Raw genomic sequence first — 14,806 nt, forward strand, 5'->3', positions numbered from 1 at the left:
GATGATGATCATATAACTTCAGATCAAGTTACTACCGAACCTCGTAGGTCAAGCAGAGTATGATCTGCACCAGAGTGGTACGGTAATCCTATTCTGGAGGTCATGTTACTTGACCAAGGCGAACCTACGAACTATGAAGAAGCGATGGTGAGCCCAGATTTCGCAAAATGGCTTGAGGCCATGAAATCTGAGATGGGATCCATGTATGAGAACAAAGTGTGGACTTTGGTTGACTTGCCCAATGATCGACAAGCCATAGAGAATAAATGGATCTTCAAGAAGAAGACTGACACTGACGGTAATGTTACTGTCTACAAAGCTCGACTTGTTGCAAAAGGTTTTCGATAAGTTCAAGGAGTTTATTACGATGAGACTTTCTCACCCGTAGCGATGCTTAAGTCTGTCCGAATCATGTTAGCAATTGCCGCATTTTATGATTATGAAATTTGGCAAATGGATGTCAAAACTGCATTCCTGAATGGATTTCTGGAAGAAGAGTTGTATATGATGCAACCAGAAGGTTTTGTCGATCCAAAGGAAGCTAACAAAGTGTGCAAGCTCCAGCGATCCATTTATGGACTGGTGCAAGCCTCTAGGAGTTGGAATAAACGTTTTGATAGTGTGATCAAAGCATATGGTTTTATATAGACTTTTGGAGAAGCCTGTATTTACAAGAAAGTGAGTGGGAGCTCTGTAGCATTTCTGATATTATATGTGGATGACATATTGCTAATTGGAAATGATATAGAATTTCTGGATAGCATAAAGGGATACTTGAATAAGAGTTTTTCAATGAAAGACCTCGGTGAAGCTGCATATATATTAGGCATCAAGATCTATAGAGATAGATCAAGACGCTTAATTGGACTTTCACAAAGCACATACCTAGACAAAGTTTTGAAGAAGTTCAAAATGGATCAAGCAAAGAAAGGGTTCTTGCCTGTACTACAAGGTATGAGATTGAGTAAGACTCAATGCCCGACCACTGCAGAAGATAGAGAGAAGATGAAAGATGTTCCCTATGCTTCAGCCATAGGCTCTATCATGTATGCAATGCTGTGTACCAGACCTGATGTGTGCCTTGCTATAAGTTTAGCAGGGAGGTACCAAAGTAATCCAGGAGTGGATCACTGGACAGCGGTCAAGAACATCCTGAAATACCTGAAAAGGACTAAGGATATGTTTCCCGTTTATGAAGGTGACAAAGAGCTAGTCGTAAATGGTTACGTCGATGCAAGCTTTGACACTGATCCGGACGATTCTAAATCGCAAACCGGATACGTGTTTATACTGAACGGTGGAGCTGTCAGTTGGTGCAGTTCTAAACAAAGTGTCGTGGCGGGATCTATGTGTGAAGCGGAGTACATAGCTGCTTCGGAAGCAGCAAATGAAGGAGTCTGGATGAAGGAGTTCATATCCGATCTAGGTGTCATACCTAGTGCATCGGATCCAATGAAAATCTTTTGTGACAATACTGGTGCAATTGCCTTGGCAAAGGAATCCAGATTTCACAAGAGGACCAAACACATGAAAAGACGCTTCAATTCCATCCAGGATCAAGTCCAGGTGGGAGACATAGAGATTTGCAAGATACATACGGATCTGAATGTTGCAGACCCGTTGACTAAGCCTCTTCCACGAGCAAAACATGATCAACACCAAGACTCCATGGGTGTTAGAATCATTACTGTGTAATCTAGATTATTGACTCTAGTGCAAGTGGGAGACTGAAGGAAATATGCCCTAGAGGCAATAATAAAGTTATTATTTATTTCCTCATATCATGATAAATGTTTATTATTCATGCTAGAATTGTATTAACCAGAAACATAATACATGTGTGAATACATAGACAAACATAGTGTCACTAGTATGCCTCTACTTGACTAGCTCGTTGATAAAAAATGGTTGAGTTTCCTAGCCATAGACATGGGTTGTCATTTGATTAACGGGATCACATCATTAGGAGAATGATGTGATTGACTTGACCCATTCTGTTAGCTTAGCACTTGATCGTTTAGTATGTTGCTATTGCTTTCTTCATGACTTATACATGTTCCTATGACTATGAGATTATGCAACTCCCGTTTACCGGAGGAACACTTTGTGTGCTACCAAACGTCACAACATAACTGGGTGATTATAAAGGTGCTCTACAGGTGTCTCCGAAGGTACTTGTTGAGTTGGCGTATTTAGAGATTAGGATTTGTCACTTCGATTGTCGGAGAGGTATCTCTGGGCCCTCTCGGTAATGCACATCACTATAAGCCTTGCAAGCAATGTGACTAATGAGTTAGTTGCGGGATGATGCATTACGTAACGAGTAAAGAGACTTGTCGGTAACGAGATTGAACTAGGTATTGAGATACCAATGATTGAATCTCGGGCAAGTAACATACCGATGACAAAGGAACAACGTATATTGTTATGTGGTTTGACCGATAAAGATCTTCGTAGAATATGTGGGAGCCAATATGAGCATCCATGTTCCTCTATTGGTTATTGACTGGAGACGTGTCTCGGTCATGTCTACATAGTTCTCGAACCCGTAGGGTCCGCACGCTTAAAGTTCGGTGACGATCGGTATTATGAGTTTTTGTGTTTTGAAGTACCGAAGGTAGTTCGGACTCCCGGATATGATCACGGACATGAAGAGGAGTCTAGAAATGGTCGAGACATAAAGATCGATATATTGGACGACTATGTTCGGACACCGGAAGTGTTTCGGGAGGTTTCGGACATTTACCGGAGTACCGGGGGGTTACCGGAACCCCCCGGGGAGTATATTGGGCCTGATGGGCCTTAGTGGAGAAGAGGAGGGGCGGCCAGGGCAGGCCGCGCGCCCCCTCCCCCTCTAGTCCAAATTGGACAAGGAGGGGGGCAGCGCCCCCCTTTCCTTCCCCCCTCTCTCCTCCTTCCCCCTTCTCCTACTCCTACTAGGAAAGGAGGAGTCCTACTCCCGGTGGGAGTAGGACTCCCCCCTTTGCGCGCCCTCCTTGGCCGGCTGCCTCTCCCCTCTTGCTCCTTTATATACGGGGGCAGGGGGGCACCTCTAGACACAAGTTGATCTATTGATCTCTCCTAGCCGTGTGCGGTGCCCCCTCCACCATAATCCACCTCAGTCATATCGTAGCGGTGCTTAGGCGAAGCCCTGCGTCGGTAGCAACATCATCACCGTCATCACGCCGTCATGCTGACGGAACTCTCCCATGAAGCTCTGCTGGATCGGAGTTCGCGGGACGTCATCGAGCTGAACGTGTGCTGAACTCGGAGGTGCCGTACGTTCGGTACTTGGATCGGTCGGATCGTGAAGACGTACGACTACATCAGCCGCGTTGTGCTAACGCTTCCGCTTTCGGTCTACGAGGGTACGTGGACAACACTCTCCCCTCTCGTTGCTATGCATCACCATGATCTTGCGCGTGCGTAGGATTTTTTTTGAAATTACTACGTTCCCCAACAGTTTCTGCTAAGTTACTACTGCTATCATCACTGTTACACTCGCTACAAAATTACTGCTATCACTGTTATCGTTATCGGTACTACTGTTACTATTATCAAAACTATCAAACTACTTTGCTACTGATCACTTGCTGCAGATAATTAATATCTAGGTGTGGTTGAATTGACAACTCAGCTGCTAATACCTTCAAATATTCTTTGGCTCCCCTTGTGTCAAATCTATAAATTTGGGTTGAATACTCTATCCTCGAAAATTGTTGCGACCCCCTATACTTGTGGGTTATCAAGACCTTTTTCTGGCACCGTTGCCGAGGAGCATAGATATATTTGTTGAGTCACTTGGGATTATTGTCAATTTATCACTATGAAGAATCTGAAGGATGCTAAGACTAATACATTTCCCTCAAAGACGAGGGGAGGTAAGGAACTGACATCCAGTTCTGCTTTAGATTCACCATCTGTTATAAGTCAACTTGCAACACCACCACATGCTATCAATTCTAATATGTCGCAAGTTATTGATGATGCTACTTCTACTATGAATGATGCTTATGATGATGGTAGTACCTTGCTTGATAATGATGATGTGCCACTTGGTGAATTTCTTGATGAACAAATTGCTAGAGTAATACAACATGATGTTGTTGAATCTGATGATGAGCTTGAAACTGAAACTCCTGAAACACCTGCTAGAACTAGCCTTCCTAGATATGAATTGCCTAAGGTACCAGAAGGTTATGTTATGAATGAGGAGACAACTAGAGATATTCTTACTTGTAGGGATAGAGATGGTCTAGAGAAATTACTATGCTAGTATAAAGAAAAATCTCTAAATGCTAGAATGAAATGTGATCCTAAGTTTGCTACCTCACTTATCTTTATTGATGATAAGGATTATGATTTCACTTTCGACCCAGAGTTGATTACTTTGGTTGAATCTGATCCTTTCCATGGTTATGAAACTGAAACTGTTGTGGCACATCTTACTAAGTTGAATGACATAGGCACCCTTTTTACTCATGATGAGAAAACTCGCTATTACTTTATTCTCAAATTATTTCCTTTCTCATTAAAGGGTGATGCTAAAGCTTGGTACAATACTCTTACTCCTGGTTATGTGCGTAGTCCCCAGGACATGATTTAATACTTCCTGCTCATAAGAAACAAGCTGCTTTACAGGAAATATTTAACTTTGTGCAAATTAAAGAAGAGAGTCTCCCACAAGCTTGGGGGAGGCTTTGCCAGTTACTTAATGCTTTGCCTGATCATCCTCTTAAGAAAAATGAAATACTTGATATCTTCTATAATGGATTAACCGATGCTTCTAGGGACTTCCTAGATAGTTGTGCTGGTTGTGTTTTCAGGGAACGAACTGTTGGACAAGCTAAAGAATTATTGAATAACATATTGAAAAATTATGTTGATTGGACTCTTCCTGAACCACCGACTGAACCCACTCCGAAGAAGAGGGGTATATTATATCTCGGTCCTGAAGATATGCAAGAGGCAAAGAAATCAATGAAGGAAAAAGGTATTAAAGCCGAGGATGTTAAAATTTTACCTCCTATTGAAGAAATACATGGGCTTGATACACCACCACTGCCTAAGGTGGTAGAGGTAAATTCTCTAATGAAGTTCAATGATAATGATAATCCTCACAATATGCACCCTAGCCAATGCCTTTATGAGTTTGAAAACTACATTAGAAAACAAGATCACTTCAATGCAAATGTTATGAAACAATTGAAATATAATTCTGATATGATTGCTCACTTGAGTGACTTGTTATTTAGAATCTCAAATGATGTTAGAGGTGTTGGAAAACATGCTTCTATGGTTCAAACCCAGTTAGAACAAGTTGCTAAGTCTCAAAGAGAATTACTTGATGAAATGAATAATAATATACATGATTTTGCTGTTAGAGTTGCAACTAGAGGAGGTAAAATGACTCAGGAACCAGTTTATCATGAGGGACACCCAAAAAGAATTGAAAAAGACTCACAAAGAAATAACACTAGTGCACCTAGTCCTTCTAGAAAGAAAAAGAAGAAGAAAAAGGATAGGACTTTGCATGCTTCTAGTGAACTTGAAATGGAAAAACCTCCCGATAATGATAATGAAACTTCTATATCTAATGCTGAAACTCGGTCTGGTAATGAACACTCACCTAGTGATAATGAAAAAGATAATGATGAGGTTCATGAAGACACTCAACCAAATAATAAAGAACTAGATAATGATGTTGAGATAGAACCACCTGTTGATCTTGATAACCCACAACCTAAGAATAAAAGGTATGATAAAAGAGACTTCATTGCTAGAAAACATGGTAAAGAAAGAGAACCATGGGTTCAAAAACCTATGCCTTTTCCACCCAAGTCAACTAAAAAGAAAGATGATGAAGAATTTGAACGCTTTGCTGAAATGCTGAGGCCAGTCTTTTTGCGTACTCGCTTGACTGATATTCTGAAAATGCCTCCTTATGCAAAATAAATGAAAGACATCATCACTAATAAGAGAAAAATACCGGAAGCTGAAATCTCCACTATGCTTGCTAATTATACTTTTAAGGACGGAGTACCTGAAAAACTTGGAGATCCAGGAATACCAACTATACCTTGCTCCATCAAAAAGAATTATGTGAAAACTGTTTTGTGTGATTTAGGAGCTGGTGTTAGTGTTATGCCTTTCTCTTTATATAAAAGACTTGATTTTAATAAGCTCACACCTACTGAAATATCTTTGCAAATGGCTGACAAGTCAACTGCCATACCTATTTATTTGTGAGGATGTGCCCATTGTTGTTGCTAATGTTACTGTTTTGACTGACTTTGTTATACTTGAGATGCCCGAGGACGACATCATGTCGATTATCCTTGGTAGATCCTTCTTGAATACTGCAGGGGATGTTATTGATTGCAATAAAAGCAAGGTCACTTTTCATATCAATGGTAATGAGCATACAATGCACTTTCCAAAGAAACAATTCCAAGTGAATGGTATTAATGTTATTGAAAAATCTCCGACAATCACTATTGGAAGTTTTCAAATACCTCTACCTACTGTCAAAAAGAAGTATGAAATGCTTATTGTTGGGGACATTCCTATTCCCATTGAGGTAACTTAGTGATTTACGAAAGTTCTTCGGTTTCATGCTAATCGAAAGTGGTTGTTAATAAGACTTGATCAACCTTATTAACGGATCAGTTTTGAGAGGTATGAAGTTGATGAATTTAGTAAGCACTACCTTCTGTCCTTACTCTTTGTTTTCTGTTTTCACTAGTTAAATAAATAAAATGCCATGTTTTGTATGTTTTCTGAATTTCCCGTGCAATAAAAAAATGACCAAAAAATAAAAGTTCTCAGAATGCTCTGAAAATTTAATACGATTTTTTTCTGAATATTTCTGAATTTCTGGTGCAAATAATATCAGAGGGAGGTGCTCCAGGTGGGCACAACCCACCTGGGTGCGCCAGGACCCCGAGGCGTGCCCTGGTGGATTGTGGTCCCCACGTGGGCCCCCTCACTTATCTCTTCATCCCACATCATCACTTACCTCCAGAAAAAATCTCCATTGCTCTCTCTCCCGTGTTCTTGCTCTCAAACCCGCGGATTTCGATCTCTTTGCTCGAAGCTCCGTTTCCAAAACTGTTTCGGGGGATTGTTGCTTGGTATGTGACTCCACCATTTGTCCAATTAGTTTTTGTTTTAGTGGTTTATGTTTTGAATAATTAGCTACGCTTGGTGCTGCTGTAGATGAGCTTGCATGTTGAATTCTTAGAGTTCTAAGTAGTTTGAATGCTTGCTATGGCTTCTATGTATCCCTATGAGTAGTTGCTATCAATTTTGTGAAGTTTTGTTGAGAAAAATTTGTGGACTAAAAATTTCAGAATTTTTGTTCATAGGAAAATCATGAATATCTTTAGGAAGTTTGGCTCTAAGAAGAACTCCAAGGGTGTTATTGGGGATTCATCTGATAGTGATCTCCATCCCCGGAGGTTGGCGGAAGTACGGCTGTGTGAATGGCCGCACACCCCGTTCCTGGAAGAGGTTGGAATCCTGCAGGAGTTCACACAATATGCTGCTAATGCCGGCCTTAACAACTTCATCGTAGATGAGTGTGAACGGCATCAAATCCTCACAAACATCTTTGTTCAAAGTTTTACTTTCCTGCCTAGCAATAATCCTCCTGAAGTGAACTTTGATTTATATGCTGAAAACCATCACATACCGCTCACTGAATTTTGTAACATATGCCTGGTCCCTTCTGATGGGAGCTTAGCTGAGCCCAGGCCGGGTGGGTTCGAGGCCTTTTATCGCACTTTGATAGTGGGAGATGAGAGAGGGGTGTCAGCTACCACTGCCGCTGGCTTGCATTTTCCTGTTGTTCATTACTTTGCAATTTTATTACAAAATGCTTGCTTGCTAGGGAGAAGGTGGGTGCACTTAGTTCACCAGACCTTGCTGTTTTACGTCGTGCATTAGAGGGCGACAATACTCATAGCTTGGGAGCTATTGTGGCTCGTCGCCTCCATATTAATAAATCCCAAGGTAAAATACATGGTGGGATTTTTGCTACTCGTTTAGCGGCTCACTTTAATGTTGAGATACGCCCTCATGATTACCCTCTGACCAAGGTTTACCTAGACTGCGCAGCCATGGAACACCATCATTCTCTTGCACGAGATTATCCTAAAATTCCTATTCCTTATAACCTGGTTTTTAGCATTGAAACTCGTGATATTATTCCTTTGCCTGCACCTAATTTGTTTGATTCTGTTGCCAGGGGCGGATATAGGATTATGCCTGCAGACATCATCGCCTACTGGAACGCTCAGGCTGTTGCGGAGGCAGCGGGGGAACCTCAGCAGTGGGATGAGTGGATGCCCGCTCCTCAGTACCCCTACTACCATCCAGGCTACCGATCGACTACCAAGTTAGGCCAAAAGCCTAAGCTTGGGGGAGTACGTGTTTCCACCGACTTTACATTCATGTTCACTTATTCCATTTGTGAGTGTTCACACTTTTTCATTGTATCATCCATGCTTAGATTTATTTTCTTGCTTTCTTCATGTGTGTTTGAAACACTTTAGAAAAAACAAAAAAATATTAGTTGTAGCTAGTTTACTTTCTATGCATGCTTAGTAGTAATATTAAAAAGAAAACCCGAAAAGATTTCCTTATTCTTCTTTTTATTGTTGGGAGCTTTCCCGTGTAAATAGTTTTTTTCTCGTTTTTGCTTTTCCCTTTTATTTGCTTGTTCAAGAAAACCAAAAACTCCAAAAATATTTCAGTGTGTTCCTCTAATTTATTTTTCTTTTTATTCGAGTCTTACCGAGGAGAAGACCACGATGAAAATGTTGAGTGGCTCTCATATTAATAAATGTTGAACTAATAAAGAGCACATTTTACCTTGTCTTCTCCTGTTGAATAAAATGTGTTGCAGATTCCAGCTTAGTCCACGACACTCTTGCACTATTATTATTTTCATATCATTCGGTCGTGCAAGTGAAAGGCAATAATGACGATATTCGATGAACTAGCCGTGGCAGAGAGAAACGGGTATGAACTCGACTTGTTCTATTTGTGTAAATTTGTTTAACCTAGTATCCATGATTCAGCCCATTATGATTAAACATGTTTGCAATGACAATTAGAGATTATAGTTTATCATGCCATGCATAAGTAGCTAGGAGTGGATAATGATTTATCTTGGATATCAACATTGCGTTAAAATGATTGTGATGTAGTATGATGATATGGTATCCTCCTCTGAATGTTCGAGTGGCTTGACTTGGCACATGTTCATGCATGTAGTTGAATCAAAACCAACATAGCCTCTATGATATTTATGTTCATGGTGTTTATATCCTACTCATGCTAGTGTCCAATGTTACTTATGCATAATGCATGTTTATGACCGTTGTTGCTCTCTAGCTGGCCGCTTCTGAATCTAATTGCTATCCTTCGCCTGTACTAAGTGGGAATTCTGCTTTACATAAAAAACCTTGAACCCAAAAGTTATTCCAGATGAGTCCACCACACCTACCTATATGCGGTATTACCCCGCCGTCCTAAGTAAATTTGCATGTGCCACCTCTAAAAACTTATAAATAAATATCCTTTTTGTGTGCCTGGATCGTTCATGGAACGACAGGAGGTGGTCGGTATCTTCCATGCTAAGCGGGTTATTCTTAGGTCGAGTGTTTATTCACTCGCCATCGCACGATAAAAGGGCGGTAATAGGGATTCCCAGTCCCGAACTCAAAATTGCAAATAATTAAACAAAACTCCCCCGGGACTGTTGTTGGTTTGGACGACACCCGTTGTTTCGGACAAGCCGTGGAATGTGATTGTTAGTGGAGGGGGAGTAAACCTTTACTTTTATCGCTTGGGAACCGCCACTAGCGTGCTTAGCATGGAAGATATTGATAACTGATAGTCGTGAAGTAAATGAGAAAGGTGCATGTCTCAAAATATCATTTACCTCTGGTTTAAAACTTGAGCTCTGGCACCTCTGCAAATCACTGCTTCCCTCTGCGAAGGGACTATCTATTTACTTTTATGTTGCGTCCTCACCCTCTAAAACAAGCGCCAGAACCTGAGAGCACTGCTGTCATGACTTATGCATTGTGTGTAGCTAATGTTGGGTGCATCATGACTGGATCTTTTCTACCATGAATTACAATGTTTAGTCGCTGCTTGAACTTTGGAGGTGCTCTGCATTTATGTTTTGCGGTCTCAGAAAGGGCTAGCGAGATACCACTATTGTCATATTATATCATGGTTGTTTTGACAACATGCTGCCGTTTGAGATATCTTATTATTGCTCGCTACCTGATTATGTCATTGATATGAGTCATTATAATCTTTAAGAGTTATTGTCGGCATGGTTAGTTATAATGTGTTTGAAAACCTGGGTGTTGTTTAAGTTTATTTATGCAAACAAGAGCAAAAGAGTTCGTAAAAGTTTAACTTTTTCACTTTCAGTTTATCAACTGAATTAGTTGAGGACAAGCAAAGGTTTAAGCTTGGGGGAGTTGATACATCTCCAACGTATCTACTTTTCCTAACACTTTTCCTCTTGTTTTGGACTCTAATTTGCATGATTTGAATGAAACTAACCCCGGACTGACGCTGTTTTCAGCAGAACTACCATGGTGTTGTTATTGTGTAGAAATAAAAGTTCTCGAAATGGAACGAAACTTCGCGAGGAATTTTTATATAATAAATAAGAATTTCTGGAGCCAAGACCTGCCAGAGAGGGGCACCCGGGTGGGCACAACCCACCAGGGCGCGCCCCCCTCTCCTGGCGCGCCCAGGTAGGTTGTCCCCATCTGGTGGCCCTCGAGACTCTGAAACCGATGCTGTAAAATCCTATTTTTCCAGAAAAAATTTGGGGAGAAAGAATTACCACGATCCACGAGATGGAGCTGCCGTCACCTCCTGTTCTTCATCGGGAGGCCAGATCTGGAGTCCGTTTGGGGCTCCGGAGAGGGGGGTCTTCGTTCTTCGTCATCACCAACCCTTCTCCATCGCCAATTCCATGATGCTCCCCACCGGTAGTGAGTAATTCTTTCGTAGGCTCGCTGGTCGGTGAGGAGTTGGATGAGATTCATCATGTAATCGAGTTAGTTTTGTTAGGGCTTGATCCCTAGTATCCACTATATGTTCTAAGATTGATGTTGCTATGACTTTGCCATGCTTAATGCTTGTCACTTTGGGCACGGGTTCCATGAACTCAGATCTGAACCGTTTATGTTATCATAATTATATCCATGTTTTAGATCTGATCTTGCAAGTTATAGTCACCTACTACGTGTTATGATCCGGTAACCCCGGAGTGACAATAGTCGGGACCACTCCCGGTGATGACCGTAGTTTGAGGCGTACATGTATTCACTATGTGTTAATGCTTTGTTCCAGTTCTCTATTAAAAGGGGGCCTTAATATCCCTTAGTTTCCAATATGGAACCCGCTGCCACGGGAGGGTAGGACAAAAGATGTCATGCAAGTTCTTTCCATAAGCACGTATGACTATTTACGGAATACATGCCTACATTATATTGACGAACTGGAGCTAGTGCCGTATCGCCCTAGGCTATAACTGTCTCATGATGAATATCTTCCAACAAGTCACTGATCCAATGCCTACGAATTTATCTTATATTGTTATTGCTAACTTACTACTGCTATCATCACTGTTACACTTGCTACAAAATTACTGCTATCACTGTTACCGTTACCGTTACTACTGTTACTATTATCTAAACTATCAACCTACTTTGCTACTGATCACTTGGTGCAGATAATTAATCTCCAGGTGTGGTTGAATTGACAACTCAGTTGCTAATACCTTCAAATATTCTTTGGCTCCCCTTGTGTCGAATCTATAAATTTGGGTTGAATACTCTACCCTCGAAAACTGTTGCGATCCCCTATACTTGTGGGTTATCATTTACTCCCACGACCTATCCGGACGTGTTATATAGTCAGGCAGACGTCTACCCTAGCCGCCGCCGCATCGCATGGTTTCGCACGACCGTTCCAGATCATTGCGCCACCACACAAGTCTTATCCATCCCTCCTTTCGGCGTGCACCATGAGAAGGGACAGTAGGCCTCCGGAACCCCGCCTCTCGTGATCTTGTACGGGTGAGGGGAGATCAGGTTTTTGTGGAGCGCACTCGCGCGACTTTTGGCAGCGACGACTTCTTCCCCGACCTTGACAACCTCTTCCTCCACGACATGGGTGACAACCTCAACGCCAACGGTGCTGCTACTATTGCACTGTATGTGGTTATGTCCTTCCTGTTCGAGATCGTGTTAGGATTCATATTTCTTGTCTGTACCCTAGATTTGATCTGTTCATCTATTATGCTAGTCCACATGATTAGTTTAATCTCTGTTTTAGCCGTCATGATTTATTTTGTGTTTATTCGGATTAAATCTCGTAGTAATTTGCTCTTATATTCAACAAAATGTTCGTCCAGGTACAGCCTGAACCAGTCCGTAGACACGGATATGGCAGCCGGCCATCCAACCGTATCCCTAAATGTTTGCCCAGGTCCGGCCAATTTCATTTCAAATGCATACCAATATGAGCAAGTTAAAGTGCAGAGTCATGGCGCCCAACCCGATCAACATCAGGCTCGGGCTTGCGGGGCAGAGTTGTCGTAGATAGGTTGACGAACCTCTTGATCTCCTCGAGCTCCACAAAGGCTAATGTGTTCTCTGCAAGCTCCATGTTGGCGACCTATGCTTCGAGCGCCTGCTCAGCACTATGGTGCACGGTAATGGTGTCGTTTGGACCCGACATGTTTAGTTGTAGATACGCATACAAGGGTAGTGCCATGAACTTTACGTAAGCGGTCTTGCCGAGGATAGCGGTGTACCCCGTGCGGAACAGCGCGACCTAGAAGACATTGTTTCTAAGTGGAAGTTTCCTTCATCTCCAAAGATTGTTAGAATATGTATAGGATAGGTTATCTATTTAAACTGTAATCTATCTCTATCTCTTGTTCTCTCTTTCCCAAACATCTCTTGTAACCGAACTCCTTCCGAGGTCACCTCGATCTGTTCTTGTACGCCAAGGCTTCACCAATATATATACATGCGGCCCGAGACCAAAGGGTTCAACGCTTCCAACCTAATTTACATGGTAATCGGAGCATCTTCCTCTTAGATCGAAGATCGCATCTAGCTACCTCTCCCGCGGCCGAGATCATGTCTTCCTCCGCATCCCTATCTTCCACCATGAGCGCACTCTCCACCTGCACGTCCTCCACCTTCGCATCATCATCCAGCAACAGCTCTGGCTCTCTCGGACCGCCACCTCAGGAGAAGCTGACAAGGGGAAACTTCCTCTTATGGAAGGTCGTCGCGCTCCTGCAGATCAGAGGCGCACAGATGGAACACCACCTCGACGGGAAGAGTCCGGAATCACCGGTCACCCTCACCATCACCAAGGACGGAAAAGAAGAACATGTCGTCAACTTCGCCTGATCCCTCTAGTACGCACAGCAGCAACAACTTCAAGGGTATCTGATGGGATCTCTCTCCGAAGATATCCTTGCACAAGCCGCCACACTTCAGACGCCGGCCGAAGTATGGAGCACAATCAACGTCATGTTTGCTGCCCAAAGCCAAAGCCAGGCCAGCAACACCCGCATCGAGCTCACGAACCTGAGAAAAGGTAACATGACCATGGCAGAATATCTTGGCAAAATCAAAACTCTTACAGATGAAGTCGCAAGCTGCACCGGAGTTCCTCTCCTTGACCCTCAGATCATCTCCAAGATCATGGCTGGACTCGATCTGGATTATAATCCAGTTGTGTCCGCCCTGGCTGCTAGGGTTAAGCCAGTCTCGGTTCAGGAGTTGTACAACCAGCTCTTGAGCTTTGATGCTCGCCTTGCTCTCCTCCATGGCACCAACATCAGGCAGTCCTCCGTCAACTCAGCTTCTCGTGGTCGCGGTCGTGGGCGCGGTCACCAAGGATAGAACCGCACCACCAACAGCGGCGGTCGCGGCCGTGGCAACTACCAGGGCGAGGGTGCTCGATCTGGTGGCAGCGGCAACATGGGAGGTGGCTGATGACCCACAAGTATAGGGGATCAATTGTAGCTCTTTTCAATAAGTAAGAGTGTCGAACCCAACAAGGAGAAGAAGGAAATGACAAGTGGTTTTCAGCAAGGTAATGTCTGCAAGTGCTGAAATTGTAAGTAGCAGAGTAGTTTGATAGCAAGATAATTTGTAACGAGCAAGTAACAATAGTAGTAACAAATATGCAGCAAGGTAGCCCAATCCTTTTGAGGCAAAGGACAGGCCAAAACGGTCTCTTATGATAAGCAAAGCGTTCTTGAGGGTACACGGGATTTTCATCTAGTCACTTTCATCATGTTGGTTCGATTTGTGTTCGCTACTTTGATAATTTGATATGTGGGTGGACCGGTGCTTAGGTGCTGTTCTTACTTGAACAAACCTCCTACTTATGATTAAAGCATCCGCAACTATGAGAAAAGTATTAAGAATAAATTCAATCCATAGCATTAAACTTTTGGATCCAATCGGTCCCTTACAGAATAGCGCATAAATTGGGGTTTAAGCTTCTGTCACTCTCGCAACCCATCATCTAATTGCTACTCCACAATGCATTCCCTTCGGCCCAAATATGGTGAAGTGTCATGTAGTCGACATTCACATGACACCACTAAGGGAATCACAACATACATACTATCAAAATATCAAACACATATCAAGTTCACATGATTACTTGCAACATGATTTCTTCCGTGACCTCAAGAACAAAAGTAAATACTCACAAATGATAAACATGTTCATGA

General features: G+C 42.5%; 1 non-coding gene across 1 annotated transcript; it reads left to right on the forward strand.

Moving 5' to 3' along the window:
• Positions 1-13,733: 13,733 nt before the first annotated feature.
• On the forward strand, positions 13,734-13,869 carry LOC120962223 (small nucleolar RNA Z247). Its single transcript, XR_005753065.1, has one exon. It is a non-coding gene; the product is annotated as a small nucleolar RNA Z247 (small nucleolar RNA).
• The last annotated feature ends 937 nt before the right edge of the window (positions 13,870-14,806 follow it).

This window comes from Aegilops tauschii, chromosome 3 (genome assembly GCF_002575655.3).
Source record: "Aegilops tauschii subsp. strangulata cultivar AL8/78 chromosome 3, Aet v6.0, whole genome shotgun sequence".
NCBI classification, from domain to species: domain Eukaryota; kingdom Viridiplantae; phylum Streptophyta; class Magnoliopsida; order Poales; family Poaceae; genus Aegilops; species Aegilops tauschii.